At 45.7% G+C, this 15,843-nt stretch overlaps 1 protein-coding gene across 2 annotated transcripts in view; it reads right to left on the bottom strand.

Annotated features, from left to right (window-relative positions):
- The window catches only part of SLC25A40 (solute carrier family 25 member 40), a 73,158-nt gene extending 67,389 nt beyond the window's left edge, over positions 1 to 5,769 (bottom strand). For both annotated transcript variants that reach the window (XM_082258736.1, XM_082258737.1), the window contains exon 1: positions 5,541 to 5,769. The gene's annotated coding sequence lies outside the window, so the exon portion shown is untranslated. The remainder of the gene's footprint in view (positions 1 to 5,540) is intronic.
- Between the last annotated feature and the right edge of the window lie 10,074 nt (positions 5,770 to 15,843).

Genomic DNA, 15,843 nt, shown 5'->3' with positions numbered 1-15,843 from the left:
GAGGTAGAGCTGGAATTTATACCACTGTTGGGTAAAGTGGCAAAACTGGGATCAGTCATCATATTGGGGGACTTAAATTATCCCGACATTGACTGGGAAGAGGGGACTACATGGAAACCTTACAGGACAACTACATGTCACAGTTGGTGGATTCTCCTACTAGAGAAAATGCAGTCCTGGATCTATTGATCACGAATGATCCAGACCTAATCTCAGAGGTAGGAGTCGAGGACTACCTGGGCTCTAGCGATCACAGGATGATCACCTTTAGCGTAAATAACAATATAACAAGGCAAGTGGGGAACATAAGAACCCTAAAAACTTCAGAAGGGCAAACTTTCCAAAATTGTGCTCATTGATGGAAAGGGTAAACTGGGACAAATCCCTGGGAACACTGACCACAGTGGAAAAATGGGAATGCTTTAGGAACATATTAAACAAATGCATCTTGCAGTTCATTCCTATGGGAAATAGATTTAAAAGAGACAAAGCCAAACCTGGCTAGCTAAACCGTAATGTTAAAAAACGTATTAGGGGAAAAAAAATGGCCTTCAAGAAATAAAAATCAGAGGGCACCGTATCGGCTTTCGAGCAATACAAGGAGGCAAATAAGAAAAGTAAATACGAAATCAAAATGGCGAAAATCAACTTTGAGAGACAAATAGCGGAGGATAGTAAGCGGAGGATAGTAAAAAGAATCAAAAGAAATTCTTTAAATATATCAACAGCAAAAAAACTGGGGCAGAGCATATTGCACACATAATTAACGATGATGGGAGGATGGTTACAGAGGACACTGAAAAAGCAACCGTGCTGAACGTTTTTTTCTCGTCAGTCTTTACACAGGAAAAGTAGGGGTTCACTGACCACGACTGTATGGTTAGCAGTAATACACAGGACTTGCCTCTATGGCTAACAGAGGGTGAAATCAGGGAAAGGCTGGATAAAATTAACACAAACAAATCACCAGGCCCGGATGGTGTACATCCAAGAGTACTCAAAAACTCAGTAAGATTATATCTAGACCACTGTTCCTGATCTTTGTTGACAGTATTAGGACAGGAGATGTACCAGGGGATTGGAGGAAAGCTAACGTGATTCCGATATTCAAAAAAGGGTAGAGGCATATCCCGGGAAATTATAGGCCTGTCAGTCGGACATCGATAGTATGTAAACTTCTGGAGGGGATGATAAGGGACTATATCGTAGAGTTTGCTAAAGACAACAACATCAGCAGTAATCAGCATGGGTTTACAAATGGGCGTTCTTGTCAAACCAATCTCTTAGCATTCTATGAGGAGGTGAGCTGTGAGCTAGATAGGGGCAGACCAGTGGATGTGGTGTACTTGGATTCCGCTAAGGCATTTGATACAGTTCCCCACAAGCGCTTAATTTATAAAATAAGGTCTGCAGGCATCGACCGCAGGGTTTGCTCTTGGATACGGAACTGGCTAAAAGGGCGTGTCCAAAGGGTGGTAATAAACAGCGTATACTTAGACTGGTCTGAGGTGGTAAGCGGGGTCCCCCAAGGCTCAGTCCCAGGACCAACCTTGTTCAATTTATTCAGAAAACAGCTTTGAGGACGGGATCAGTAGTTCGATATCAGTTTTTGCAGATGACACAAAATTGGGCAGGGCAATAACTGCACAGCATGAAGCAGATATTCTACAGAATGACCTGGACAAAATAATAGAGTGGGCAACGACTTGGCAAATGAGGTTTAATGTGGAGAAGTGTAAGATTTTGCACTTCTGGACTAAAAACATAAAAGCACAATACACTTTAGGGGGGGAACCCTTGGGGGAATCAAAAATGGAGAAAGATCTGGGAGTCTTGGTAGAGGATAGACTAGGCAATAGCATGCAATGTCAAGCGGCAGCTGCCAAAGTTAGCAGAATATTAGCATGCATAAAGAAAGGGATGTATTCCAGAGATAAAACTATAATCCTACCACTTTATAAAACTCTGGTCCGACCACATCTGGAGTATTCTGTCCAGTTCTGGTCGCCAGTCCTCAGGAGGAATGTGTTGGAGCTGGAGAGAGTCCAGAGAAGGGCAACTAAACTAATTAGGGGATTGGAGGACCTTAATTATGAAGAGCGTCTGCAATCGCTTGATTTATTCTCCCTGGAGAAGAGACGCCTGAGAGGGGACATGATAGCAATTTATAAATACCTCAATGGTGATTTCGGCATAGAAAAAAAGCAATTCAGTCGCAAGGATTGCATGAGGACAAGAGGGCATACAATGCGATTAGAGGAGAAGCATTTTAACCTCAGGCAACGTGGGGGGTTCTTTACTGTTAGGGCTACAAGATTGTGGAATTCTCTACCACAAGAAGTGGTTTCTGCAGGAAGTATGGTGGCTTTCAAAAGACTCTTAGATGTACATCTCAAGGATCAGAACATTCAGGGGTATGAGAGATGATTACGGCCATACACACCTACACAGGTTGAACTGGATGGACTATTGTCTTTATTCAACCTCACCTACTATGTATATACCTGTATAAGGGGCCAGCCTGGAGTAATCTAGCAGGACCTAATTTCCTGACTAAAGTTCCACTTTAATCACATCCCATCTGGCCTATAGCAAAATGACGGCCGGGTGGTGGTTTCATTATCCTGACTGGGCGTCATATGAGATCCAGCAGGACAAGCCAAGGGCGCGCAGCGCTGCGATCGGTAGTGCAGTGTGCCGCTCTGACACACCGCATCTCTGATCTCGGTAAAGAGCCTATGACGTACCATGTGGTCAGCTGTGTCCAATCACAGCTGATTATATCGTAACCAGGAATTGCCGGTTATCGGATTTTCCTCTATTCGCGCTGACAAAGTGCTTGTAGAGGAGAGGCGATAAGCAGCTCCCCTGACAGGGGGGTCTGAGCTGATAATCAGCGCATTGATTATTAGTGCAGACTCATCAAGGATGCCCACAAGTGCCCAGCTAGAGTGTCAACCAGTGCCCACCAGGGATGCCAACCAGTGCTCATCAGTGCTGCCTGTCCATGCCTCATCAGTGCTCATCTGTGCCAGCCATCAGGGCCGTCTCATCAGTGCCCGTCAGTGAAGGAAAAACGTACTTATTTACAAAATTTAGTAACAGAAACAAAGAAAACTTTTTTTTTTTTTTTTTCAAAATTTTCAGTCTTTTTTCTATTTGTTTAGCAAAAAAAAAAAAAAAAAAAAACAACAGTGATGAATCAATACCACCAAAAGAAAGCTATATTTGTGGGAAAAAAAGTATAAACATGTCATATGGGTACAGTGCTGCATGACTGCGCAATTGTCATTAAGGCTCGGTTCACACTATTGCGATGCGGGAAGGCTGCGAATTCGCAGCCTGTTCCCGCATCGCACACGCACCCCCGGCAGTTCACACTGCCATATGCGATCCGCTGGGGGTGTCAATGTAATCTTAACGACACCCCCAGTTTGATCGCATATCGCAGTGCGATCGTGCAGTTCGCACAGGATCGGATCGCACAAGTGTGAACCGCTGTGCGATCCGATCCTGATGCGGCAGCAAAAATGCCTCCTGTGCGTCTTTGCTGCGGGTGCGGTGCGAATTTAGCCATACAAACTGTATGGCTAAACTCGCACCGCACAGCTGATCGCATGTCATGTCGGAGCAGTGCGCTCCGACATGACATGCGAACCCGGCACACGCAGAAGTGTGAACCGGCTCTAAAAGTGCGACACCGCTGAATGTTGAAAATTGGCCTGGACAGGAGGGGGTGAAAGTGCCCTGTATTGCAGTGGTTAAGTAAAGCTGGATACTCACTATACAACTTTTGTTGTTCGATTTTGAGGCTGGAACTCCGCTTTAACCACTTTACCACTGGAGGATTTTGCTGTCTTACGTCCAGGCCACTTTTTGCGATTCGGCGCTGTGCGACTTTAACTGACAATTGCGCGGTCGTGCGACGCCGTACCCAAACAAAATTTATGTCCTTTTTTTCCCACAAACAGAGCTTTCTTTTGGTGGTATTTGATCACCTGTACGCTTTTTACTTTTTGCGCTATAAACAAAAAAAAAGCGTTTATTTTGAAAAAATAACAATATTTTTAACATTTTTTTATATGAAATCCCCCCCCCCCCCAAAAAAATTTAAAAATCAAATTTTTTTTAAATTTTTGGCCAATTTGTTTTCTGCTACCTATGTTTGGTAAAAAAAATCACGATAAGCGTATTTTGATTGGTTTGCGCAAAAGTTATTGCGTTTACTAACTACGGGAAAGATTTCTGTCATTTTTGGTGTTTTTTTTTAACGCGTAATGGCAGCGATCTGCGATTCTTTTTGCGGGACTGCGACATTGCGGCGGACAGATCGGACCCTTGACTGACATTTTTGACACTTTTGGGGGTACCAGTGACATTACTGCAGTAATCAGTGCTATATATATGCACTGTTACTGTAAAAATGACACTGGCAGTGAAGGGGTTAATTTTATTGGAGAGGGAGGGGTTAATGTATGCCTGGTGCTTACTGATGTGTGGGGGGGGGAGGTGACTGAGTGACAGATCGGATGTTCAGCTATGCTGAACACTCCGATCTGTCAGTCCCTGTCACTTAGGAGATCCACCCGCTCTGTTTACACAGGCGGGCGGATCTCCTCACTCGATTCCCCGACGATCGGGGAAGAGCGGCGGCGATCCCTGCTGCTCCTCCCCTGGCCCACCTCCCGCTGTGACTGAAAACAGCGGGAGCGCCGCCTACAGGGGGAGGAGTCCAGCGACGTAGGTCTACGTCGCTGGATGGGAACGAGCCACTGTGCCGCAGTAGCAGCACAGTGGCTGGGGGTAAAGTGGTTAAGCTAGTCACACACTACAATCTTATTGTACAATCTTCTTTAGATCTACCACCAACTATGTATAGTACAAGGACCTGCCTGATTGGATAAGTTAGTTAGGTCCTCACGTTACATAGTTTTGGCAAATTATCGGACGAATGATCATCCGGTTTCCCTTTTTTTTTTTACATATCGAAAATGAATAGGTTACTAAAGTATGAAAATTCTCGTACAACAGAATAAAAATTTGGAAGTGATGTAATGTATTGTATTTTCGGACAAAAATTGTACTGATTAAAAAAAAAAAACGCATTATCTGGTATCATATGAGAAAAAATTTCATGTTTGTCCATTCAGAAAATTTGGGATGAAAGCTGTGTACTAACAATCAGAATATCGTACGATCGCTTTGAAAACAATTTTTTGTACGACCTTCTGATCATGTGTACAGGGCTTTAAGCTGATTGTACAGACAGATTGTAACGTGTATGGTGACTCTTATCTAAAAAAGAAAAAAAGCGATGTACTTGAATAAACAAAAGAAAAACCTAACACTATAGCGTGCATAAACAATGCATTACAGCACATACAAATATGCGCAGCAAGGCAGATGGTGAATGTATAGGACATTTGCACTGTGTGTGAATGAGCCCTACACATTGGCAGCCATGAGTTTAGCCAGGGGTTGCACGCTCCATGGACGCACAATGTGCCAGTACTTTACAATGTCCACTAGTGTCACTGTACCTTTGACCTCCTGCTGCCTGCACTGTGTCCTGTCTGTGTTGATCTTGTCCTAGAGTGCAGCCAATGATCAGATCCCTCCTGGGAGTGCAGGGGTCTTGGTGGTGTCAATGTAGGACAGAGGGGAGCACAGACCATCATCCATGTATGTCAGTACAGGAAAGCATGCTAACAGCATGTGTGTCAGCTGCAGATAAGGGCATGCTGCCAGGAGGAGTACTATTACACAAGACTCCTTCCTCCCCTGACTGTACAGGAGGAGCCAGGAAGCTGGGGCGGCCATGTTAAAAATGGGAACCTTTACCATTTCACTAACTATTTTTTTTTGCTGACAATGGTTTTTACATTAAAACCTTCAATCAGAGGGGTTTGACATGTTTCTATATTAAAAAGTACCACTGTTCCCTTCCAACACCATTCAAAAACAAACCCAGAAAGTGCCCAGATCAAAAATGGCTTCTCCTCATATCAGACCTTGTTGTCACATGACCCTAGTTGACTTCCTCTACAGAAACATCATTGATTGGCTGTGCCTTTACACCAAAGGCGGTGCAGTGGGTGTATATTCATAGAAGCACATTCCAGGAGATGTCAGATGGTGTCATCATCCTTCTGATAATCACAATAATAATAATAAATAGTGATCAGGCATGATGCAAGTCACTGACAACTGTAAGGCCAGGTTTAGGCTTACATCTAAAGCTGCCGCTCCTCTGAAGAGTGGTCCACATTCTGATCGCTTGTGAGAGGCGATTGACAGGCGGCGAAGAGGTGATGTGATGCCTACTCACCAGCTGCTTTAACCCCATTTTTGCTAAACAAACGCACCACAATCATGTTCATTGCATGTGGTTGCAGGGTGTTTGCTGCACTTCCTCATTCATTTAAATGGGCTGCGATAGGTGAACTTGCCACCGGCCAATCGCGACATGTTGGATAGTTTTGGCCACAGGTGTGGATTGAAGCATCACAAATGCATCATGTAAACTTAACCACTTTAGACCCAAGCCCATTTTTGACACTTTTTGTTTACAAGTTAAAATCAGTATTTTTTGCTAGAAAACTACTTAAAACCCCCAAACATTATATATATGTTTTTAGCAAAGACTCTGGAGAATAAAATGGCAGTCATTGCAATCTTTTTTGTCATGCGGTATTTGTGCAGCGGTCTTTCAAGCGCCATTTTTTTGGGGAAAAAATTACGAAAAATCACATTTCACTGCATTTAAAAAAAATTAAACAGTAACGTTAGCCCATTTTTTGTATATTGTGAAAGATGATGTCACGCCAAGTAAATAAATACCCAATATGTTACAGTTTAAAATTGCGCACACCCGCGGAATAGCGACAAACTACTGTCAATAAAAATCTCCATAGGCGACGCTTTAAAATTTTTTTACCGGTTACCAGTTTAGAGTTAGAGTGTAGCTCTTTTTTTTTAATTATTGCTCACGCTCTGGCGATCGCGGCGATACCTCACATGTGTGGTTTGAACAGTGATTTAATTTGTGGCCTGACTTTCCGTATACATTTTCTTTTCGTGCGCAAGCTCATGGCGACGGGGGGCGACTACATTTTTTTTTTCTATTTATTTTTTTATTTTAAGACAGGTTTTAAAAAAAAAAATCTGATCACTTTTATTGCTGTCACAAGCAATGTAAACATCCCTTGTGACAGCAATATGTAGTGACAGGTACTCTTTATGGAGGGATCGGGGGTCTAAAAGACCCTAGACCCCTCCACCGCACTTCAATGTATTCAAAACGCCGAAAACAGCATTTTTGAATACATTCACTTTTTGAAACTGCCACCTTTAGCAGCCGAGTAACCCCGGATGTGACGTCATGGACGCCGCCTCCGGGTTACATGATCGCAGGACCCGATCTAAGCCTCTTCCGGCTTTGATCGGGACTCCATCCAGCCGGCGGATGCGTCGACTGGTTGCTTGGGTCTCCCGGTGGGACGGGAGACCTGGGCAGAGCTGCGGAAGGCGGCGGGCGAGTAACGATTGAGCGGATCCTGAGCCGCATCGGTCATTACCCCCGGAAAGCCGTCCGCCGGCTCTAAAAAACGGTACCGGGATGATGCCTCTAGCTAGAGGCATCATCCCGGCACAACTACGTAGGTCTACGTCAGTTTGCGCTAAGTGGTTAAGGAGGGGCGGTTGGGGGGACTTTACAAGCAATGCTCAACCACTCATTTTTAACACCACCTTTAGTCTAAACAAGCCCTAACAGTGATCCTAATTTGATAGGTCAGCGGGTGCAAACACAAACTGTCTTCTCTATGCTTTCTTTTTTGGGATTTAAATGTGTTAGTAATTCTCATTTTTGAGTGGGATCATATTTAATTTTTATGTTTCATTTTATTTTGTCTAGTAGAGATGTTTTTTTTCTGTGCAACCTTATATATATATATATATATATATATATATATATATATATATGTGTATATATGTATATATATATATATGTATGTATATATATATATATATGTATATATATATGTATATGTATATATATACTGTATATATATATGTATATATATATATATATATATATATATACAGGGCTTTTTTTCAGCAGGAACGCGGTGGAACGCAGTTCCGGCACCTCCAGCACTGAAGGTATGTAATAGCAAGGGGTGTGGGGTGTGTTGGAGGGTCTCATGATGCTGGCTGCTTGGGGATCTATTGTCACTGGTAGGGATCTGGTATTGTGTGAGGTTCTATTGTTGCTGCTGGGGGATCTATTAATGCTGGGGGGTCTTATGTTGTTGGTAGGGATCTCCTGTTGAGGTAGAGGTCTATTGTTGGCTTATCTATTGATACTGGTTGCTGGGAGAGCCATTTTTGCTACTGGAGGGGGGGTCTAATTTTGCTGGGGTGGATCTTTTGTTGCTGGGTGAGGTATTTTGTTGTGCGTGGGAGGTGGGTAGGGGGTGGAACCAAGGGACAGTGCTCAGAGGTGGGTGGTGGGTTGAGACAAGGGGTGACTCAGAAGGGGGGGGGGGTTCCTGCACCTATTCTCAGAGCAAAAAAGCCCTGTATATATATATATATATATATATATATATATATATATATATATATATACCAACATAACAAATAAAAAAATGTATATCTATAGATTTTACAGAGAGTCAGGACACCCAGATAATATATTTTGATAATCTATAAAAAAAATGATTTATGTTTACAATGGGGAAACTAAATTATTTGATCCCCTGCGGATTTTGTAAGTTTGCCCACTTACAAAGAAATGAAAGGTCTATAATTTTTATCATAGGTGTATTTTAAATGATAGAGACAGAATATCAACCAAAAATCCAGAAAAAAACACAGAAAACAAATGCTATAAATTAAGTTGCAATTCAGTGAGTATAATAATTATTTGATCCCCAAGCAAAACATGATTTAGTACTTTGTGGAAAAACCCTTGTAGGCAAGCACAGAGGTATGACGTTTCTTGTAGTTGGTGACCAGGTTTGCACACATCTCAGGAGGGATTTTGGTCCAATCTTCTTTACAGATCTTCTCTAAATCCTTAGGCCCCTTTCACACATACGGTCCGTTCAGTTCATCAGTTGAGTCACGTCAAAATGTATCAGTTTTTCATCCGTTTTTCATCCATTTTTCATCCGTTTTTCATCAGTTGTCATCCGTTTTTCGTCAGTTGTTATCCATTTTTCATCCATTTTTCGTCAGTTGTTATCCGTTTTTCATCCGTTTTTCATCAGTTATCTGTTTTTCATCCGTTGTCATCCATTTTTCATCCGTTGTCATCCGTTTTTCATCCTTTGTCATCCGTTTTTCGTCCGATCTGTTTTTTTGACGGATGAAAAATAGGGCATTCATACGTTCAAAAAAACGGACATGGACGGAAGCAGATGAAAACGGATGTTAACTGATGATCATCCGTTGTCATCCGTTTTTACATAGAGATACATTGATGTCCATTTTTCATCCGTCAACGGATGGATGAAAAACGGACAAACGGACAGCATGTGTGAAAGGGGCCTTAAGGTTTCTTGGCTGTCTCTTGGCAACTTGAATTTTCAGCTCCCTCCATACATTTTCTATAGGATTAAGGTCTGGGGACTGACTTGACCACTCCATGACCTTAATGTGCTTCTTCTTGAGACACTCTTTTATTGCCTTTGCGGTATGCTTTGGGTAGATGTTATGCTGGAAGACCTATCCACGACCCATCTTCAATGCTTTGGTTGAGGGAAGAAGGTTCTCCAAGATTGTACAATACATGGCCCCATTCATTGGCCCCTCAATGCGGCAAAGATGGTCTGTGCCTTTAAAAGAGAAACAGCCCCAACAATGCATATTGTTTCCACTTCTGTGCATGACTGTAGGGATGGTGTTCTTAGGGTCATAGTCAGCATTTTTATTACTCCAAACACGGCGAGTCTAGGTAATGCCGAAAGAGCTCAATTTTTGTCTCATCTGACCACAGGACTTTCTCCCAATCTTTCTCAGAATCATTCAGATGTTCCTTGGCATGACAACACATGTGCCTTCTTAATGAAGGGGTATGAGAGATGATTACGGACACACACCCCTACACAGGTTGAACTGGATGGACTATTGTCTTTATTCAACCTCAACTACTATGTAACTATATGGCCATGTTTGGAGGAAGAAAAATGCTGACTATGATATGATCCTAAGAACACCATCCCTACAGTCATGCACAGAGGTGGAAACATTATACTTTGGGGCTGTTTCTTTGCTAAAGATACAGACCGACTTTGCAGCATTGAGGGGCCAATAGATGGTGCCATGTATTGTAAAATCTTGGATGAGAACAGTGGCGGCCGGTGTACTGAGGGCGCCCCCCCATCCAATGCGTCCGGCCCCCTAATCTGCATGCAGGTGTGCCGGACGCATGGAGTTCAATGGGGCTTTTTTGTTTTTTGGCATTACCTGATTAGAGCCAGAGGCTCTAATAGGGCGATGCAAAGGGTGGACCTGGGGCGCAGAGCATTGCGTCCCGAGCCCACCCATTGTGTGACAATAGCGAATGAAAATTCACTATTGTCACACCGATCCTCCTCCTGGTCAATCAGGAAGCGCGTCCGATACCTGTCCGAAAGCTCTGTTTGTGGGAAAAAAAAGGAGGTAAACTTTGTTTGGGTACAGCGTCGCACGACCGCGCAATTGTCAGTTAAAGTCACACAGTGCTGAATCGCAAAAAGTGGCCCAGACGTAAGACAGCAAAATCCTCCGGTGGTAAAGTGGTTAAATGCAGTGAAATTTATTTTTGTCACTGGGCAAATACAGCGTGACAAATAATATTGCAACGACTGCCATTTCATTCTCCAGAGTCTTTGCTAAAAAATATATATTTAATGTTTGGGGGTTCTAAATACTTTTCCTGACAGACTCCATGGCAGCATACGTATCGGGTTTGGCCCCGCCTCCAAACCTACCCATAGGACCTCACTCCCATAAATCTTTGCTCCTGTTCAGCACACGTGTTCTTTTTTTGTCCTCCAAAGGATTACCTGATATCCTACCTGAAGATGGATTCCGGGTGATGGATGGCTCTACCTGTCGGGTATGGAGCTCTCCAATAAGCCCCAGCTGCTGCGGGGTATGGAGGAGGGGCGAAGATGTAGCAGCCTTGGCCAAAAAGCCCAGCTGCTGCGGGTGGCCGGTACCCTTGAAAGAGATAAGTCCGGTGTGCATCCATCCCTGGTGGTCTGCGGTTCGTGAGTACACTCCATGGCAGCTATGTTATATGCTTATATTTGCCTTTGTTTATATGTTTTTTCTCTTACCTGGTCTTTCCTGCCTTCCCTGGTGGCTAGTGGTCCGGGGCCGGTCAGCGGTTCACTTCCTGACCGGCCGCCGGTGCGGTGCGCTACTGCGCATGTGCGGCGCCTCCAGAACGAGGCTTGGTTCTCGCGCGTGCGCAGTAAGAGCGCGGCGCATGCGCAGTGAGTTGGCGTCGGCGGCGAGCGCTGATGACGTCACCAGGCGCCATATTTAAACCCCAGAACTGTCAGCAGTGTTGTGTTTATACACACTGCTGATACTGGGTGTTCCATACTCCGCATCTGATCGGTGTTTGGACGCCTGCTGTTCGTTGCCGCTCTGCCTGCTAACCTCTGGTTCTTGGTGAGTACTGGCCCCAGTTTGGGAGCCTTCCCCCCCCTCCTCTTTTGCTGGTTTTCTGACATTGCTGTCCGGCTCATTCTTGTAGGTCAGCATCAGAATGGAAGCTACTTTGCCCTCCGGTGGTCAGCCCGCCCCTAACAGGTATTTGGGGCTTCTTAGTGGGGCTGTGGGTTATAGGGGGTGGGGGTAGGAACTCAAGTGTTCCTAGCTTCCTGTCTGTTTTTTTCTGTTTTTTCTCTTGTTCACAGCCCTCCTCGTTCAGAGACTAGGCACTCTTCTCAAAGAAGTGAAAGACGCTCAAGCTCTCGCCACCGGCACTCTACAGGAAAGTCCCGTTCGGGCTCACATCATCAAAAATCATCTACTTCAGCCAGCCACGCACGGAGACCTGACAAAGCAGGTTGCAGAGGCTGTGGCGCTAGTGTCCCGGAGAGGAAGCTTTTCTGTGATAGATGTTTCTCCCAGGCTGCGGGAGAAAGGGATACTTCCGATCAGCGCATTGAGGCTTTGGTCAAGAGAGTGGTTAAGGACTCTTTGGCAGAGTTGGGTGTCAGTCGTTCTCAAGACACTGCAACGGCTTCCCCAAGCCCCTCCCCTGTAGCACTACAGGTACAGGAAGATTTCGAGTCAGCCCACACAAGCCATCAGTCGATGCTCTTGTCAGGTAGCGACTCTGAAGATGAGGATCCCTGCTTGGGTTTTGAATATACCTTGGTGCCTTCCCTGGTTAAAGCGGTCAGAGAGACCTTAAATTGGGAGGAGTCAGCTGTTCCCCCTCCCAAGCAGAAGAAGTACTTTAAACAGCTCAATAAGGAGCGTGTTAATTTTCCCTTCCTGGGAGAGTTGGGTGAAATCATCTTGGAGGAGTGGAAAAAGGTGGAACGTAAGAATTCCTTAGTATCCAAGATGGCTAAACTTTACCCCTTCAAAGAGGATGATGTGAAACATCTTGAGTCCCCTCCCCTAGTTGACGCAGCAGTCATGAGACTGGTCAAGCACGTGACCCTTCCCTTAGAGGATACGGTCTCATTTAAAGACCCGTTGGACCGAAGGATGGACTCTGATTTGAAGAGAATCTACCTTACAGCAGGTATGGCCTGTAAGCCAGTCCTGGCTTTGGCTGCTCTATCCAAGGCCATGGAGTCTTGGGCTGATGTGGTAGACGAATCGGTCAGATCTGTTTCGGAGGAGGTGGCCAGAAGCGCTCCAATCCAGGAGCTTAGGCTGGGCGCGTCGTTCCTTGGGGAGGCTTCCATAGACTTGATCCGTCTATTGGCAAGAGTTATGCTGTCCTCGGTCACAGCTAAGAGAGCTCTTTGGCTCCGCCCTTGGGTGGCGGATCCGGCATCAAAGCAAGTTTGGTGCCGTATTCCCTTTGAGGGGTCCTCCCTTTTCGGGAATAAACTGGACGAGGCCATAGCCCGGGCTACAGGCGGTAAGTCTGGGTTTCTTCCCCAGGATCGGCGCCAGTTCAACGTCAAGAAAGGACAGCCTACCAGAAAATTTGTGCCTGACCGGGCCAGGGAAGCTCGTTCTTATAGACCTGGTCGGGAGTTCAACCGGAACTGGAGATCCAGACAGTCTTCCAGGAAGACGACAAAGAATGTCTCCTCTGGGGACCGCGAGCCCACTAAGTCCTTTTGAAGGTGGGCCCGCTCAGACATGTCGGGTGGGTGCACGTCTACGCTCCTTCCGACATGTCTGGGCGGCTTCGATTCGGGACCCCTGGGCCGTCAGGACGGTGTCTTCAGGCCACAAGTGGGTCTTCAAGGAGAGGCCAGGCTCAAGGTTCCTGCCTACTGCCATACCATGTCTAGAAGAAAGGCGTCAGATTTTGTTTTCTTACGTCGAAGCTCTCATTGCTCAAGGGGCTGTCATCTCCGTTCCAGAGTCAGAGCGAGGCCAAGGAATATATTCTCCGCTCTTTCTGGTCCAAAAGAAGAACGGATCATGGAGACCAGTAATAGATTTGACCTTCTTGAACAAATTCATAAAAAAAGAAAGGTTCAAAATGGAGACCCTGTTGTCCATACAGCAGTCAGTCCAGCCGGCAGATTGGATGGTGTCCATCGACTTGAAAGACGCCTACTTTCATGTCCCTGTGGACGAAGATTTTCAAAGGTTTCTCCGGTTCGAAGTGGGAGGATTACATCTTCAGTTTATCTGTCTCCCATTCGGGCTCTCAACATCTCCACGGACCTTTTCAAAAATCTTATTGGCCGTGGTAGCCCTACTGAGATTGAAAGGTATCCGTCTTCACCACTATTTGGACGATCTACTCCTGTTGTCCCAAGACAGAGACCAACTATTAGTTCATCTGGAGCAGGTCGTGTCCACTCTCCAGAAGTTTGGTTGGTTACTCAACAAGGAGAAGAGTCACCTGATTCCAACTCAGTCCCTGATCTACTTGGGCGCTCTGTTCGACACAGAGAAGGCGACTATCTCTCTTCCAGAGGAAAAGATAGGGACTCTCCGAGACAGGATTCGCTTTGCCCTCTCATCCTCTCATCTTCAGGCACGTCAATGTCTGAAGGTGATCGGGACTATGGTCGCAGTAGTCCCCATGGTGAAGTGGGCCCTGTGGAGGATGAGACCCTTTCAGAAGGGATTCCTTCAGCAATGGGATACGTGGCATCTGGATCAACGCATCTTCCTAACCCCTTCAATGAGAGCGAGTCTTCCTTGGTGGCTATGCAGAGACCACCTGCTGAACTGCCACTCTCTGAAACCAGCTCCGTGGGTAGTGGTTACCTCGGACGCCAGCAACATAGGCTGGGGTGCCCACTGTCTGTCGGAGGTGGCACAGGGCAGGTGGGAGTTTTCCACTCGAGGAATAGTATCCAACATACTAGAACTCCGAGCAGCATTCCAAGCTCTTCGAGCATTTGCTCACCTGACAAAAGACCAACCTGTCATGCTGCGCCTGGACAACACCTCAGCAGTGGCATACATCAGGAAACAAGGGGGTACACGCAGCTGGTCCCTATTGAGGGAAGTGGAGCCGATTATGTCCTGGGCACAGAAAAATCTCTCGAATCTTTCAGCGGTTTATGTTCCAGGAGTCCAGAATGTCAAAGCAGACTTCTTGTCCAGAGTGGATCTGGACAACAACGAGTGGTCCCTTCACAAGGAAACGTTCGACTGGATCCTAACATTGGGGTTTTCTCCAGAGGTAGATCTCTTCGCCTCCCCCTGCAATCACAAACTGCCGAAGTACTACTCAAGATTCAGAGATCCACAAGCATCAGGGATAGATGCACTCTCGGATCAGTGGAGATTCCACAGGGCATACGCCTTCCCACCAATTCCGATTGTGTTGCAGTTCCTTCGGAGACTCAGGTCGGAGCCAGTGGAGGTAGTGGCGGTGATTCCCTTCTGGCCGAACAGGCCATGGTTTCCCCTTCTGACGCTACTCAGTGTCCAAGATCCAATCCCGCTACCCTTCAGACCGGACCTGTTGTCCCAGGGGTCTGTACTCCATCCATGCCCAGACCGTTTACATCTCAAGGTCTGGATGTTGAGAGGAGGAGGTTACAGGCTTTAGGCTGTCCAGAAACGGCAATCTCGACACTACTTAGTGCTAGAAGAAGCTCAACGAACAGGGTGTATCAGAGAATCTGGGAAAAATTTTCTGCACAACTGAATACAAGGCCTGATCCTCAATCTTCAATTAAGATCCAGGATGTATTGAGCTTTCTCCAATCAGGACTGGATTTGCCTCTATCAGTGAGTTCGCTCAGAGTCCAGGTCTCGGCTATTTCTGCTTTTACAGGGATCTCCTGGGCCACTCATGCCCTAATTCGTCAGTTCTTCCAAGGGGCAGTGAGAATCAGACCTCAGAGAAAACCCAGGTTTCCCAAGTGGGATCTGCCACTAGTTCTGGATTTCCTGGCGAGTCAAATTCAAGACATGTTTGATTCTTTGACCATAAGAGAGCTTACACTGATAACAGTGTTTCTGGTGGCTATAACCTCAGCAAAAAGAGTGTCAGAAATTGGGTCCTTTGGGACACAAGAGCCTTTCTTAACCTTTTTTCCTGACAGAGTGGTGCTCATCCCCATGCTGGATGCGAGACCAAAAAGGACCTCTGTCTTCCATGAAAACATAGAAACAGTATTACCAACCTTTAGACAGGAAGAGGAAGAATCTTCGGTTCATCCGCTGGATGTTGGA

This window comes from Pelophylax lessonae, assembly GCF_965119305.1.
Source record: "Pelophylax lessonae genome assembly, chromosome: 5".
Classification (NCBI taxonomy): Eukaryota; Metazoa; Chordata; class Amphibia; order Anura; family Ranidae; genus Pelophylax; species Pelophylax lessonae.
This window is presented reverse-complemented; position numbering and strand designations above follow the sequence as displayed.